General features: G+C 39.1%; 1 non-coding gene across 1 annotated transcript; it reads left to right on the top strand.

Moving 5' to 3' along the window:
• Positions 1–1,071: 1,071 nt before the first annotated feature.
• LOC118636762 lies at positions 1,072–1,175 on the top strand. The gene has a single exon (XR_004960747.1). It is a non-coding gene; the product is annotated as a U6 spliceosomal RNA (small nuclear RNA).
• The last annotated feature ends 288 nt before the right edge of the window (positions 1,176–1,463 follow it).

Raw genomic sequence — 1,463 nt, 5'->3', positions numbered from 1 at the left:
CAGCCTTCTCTATCGCCTTTCCCTGCTCTTTCTTCAGAGCAGTTATCTATTTTGTTATTGTCCACTTCCCTCGTTAGAATGCAATTCTAGATACTGTATCCCAAGCACAGTGTTCAATAAATATCTGTTGAATGAATCTGTTGAGTGAATGGATCTCAGTCTCTTCATGTGTAAAATAAATGAGAGGGCCATCTGGCTGAAGCATCTGTTACCGAACTGGTTGCCAGGATTGTTTCTACTGATCTGACTGGCTAAGTCGGCATCCCTTTCTCCTATGTCAGTCCCTTCCAAAGCCTATGGACAAAATGGTCAAGAGTATCTGAGTTCTGATGTTTGCTTGTTGGAAACTAAAAACAAGCTCTTTTCTGCCTACCACTTATAGAGGTAGATAATAGGTTTCAATCCATTCTGGGATAGAATGGGGGCACATTGATACACAGTGAATTGGAAGCAGAAACAATTGACTCCTGTCACATTCTTCAGTGGTTTCCCATGTAGCAAGACACAGGCACTAGAACCCTGCTTCTCAAGCTGCAGTGTGTGGAGGAATTCCTAGAAGATTTTGTTGAAATACAAAATTTAGTAGGTATGCACTGGTAATTGAGACTGTATTTCTAACAAGCACCCACATGATGCCAATGTTGCTGGTACACGGACCATACTTAGTTTAGGCTTGGCCTGTGCTACATAGCACTCTAAATAAGCTACTGAAGATATATCTTTAAAAAATATCTTGGGCAATATAACATTGTCACACTTAAAGTTAAAATTATGCTCATTTAATATGACCTAATAGTTAGTAGGTATTCAAATTGTTCTAATTGTTTACAAAATGCCCTTTAATGAGCCAGAATCTACTCTAGGACCACCCATTGCATGTGGTTATGTCCCTTAAGTCTCTTTTATTTCAAACCAGTCTATTTTTCATGACCCTGACTTACCGATGGGCAAGTGGCCCATAAAAATATTTTACTTTCTAGACTTGTGTGGTTGCTTCCTTGTGGTATCACTTTGTTGAATTTAGCTGCATTTCCTGTAAACTAGAAGTTGTCTCTAAAAGCTTGATGGGTAGTGCTCATTTCGGCAGCACATATACTAAAATTGGAACGATACATAAATTAGCATGGCCCCTGCGCAAGAATGACACCCAAATTTGTGAAATGTTCCACATTTTTATTAAAAATGGAACTGCTGTTTGAGCAATCCCACTTCTGGGAATATATTATAAAAACCCTGAAACACCAATCAGAAAGAATATATGTACCCCCATGTTCATAGCAGCACTATTTACAATAGCTAAGATCTGGAAACAGCCCAAGTGTCCATCAGTAGACGAATGGATAAAAAAGCAGTGGTGCATATACACAATGGAGTACTATGCAGCTGTAAGATAGAAAGATCTCTTATCCTTTGAGATGGCATGGAGGGACCTGGAGAGTATTATGCTAAGTGAAGTAAGCCAA

Source organism: Molossus molossus, unplaced genomic scaffold, assembly GCF_014108415.1.
Source record: "Molossus molossus isolate mMolMol1 unplaced genomic scaffold, mMolMol1.p scaffold_m16_p_2, whole genome shotgun sequence".
Classification (NCBI taxonomy): domain Eukaryota; kingdom Metazoa; phylum Chordata; class Mammalia; order Chiroptera; family Molossidae; genus Molossus; species Molossus molossus.
The sequence above is the reverse complement of the archived record's forward strand: the minus strand, read 5'-3'. Positions and strand labels throughout refer to the sequence as shown.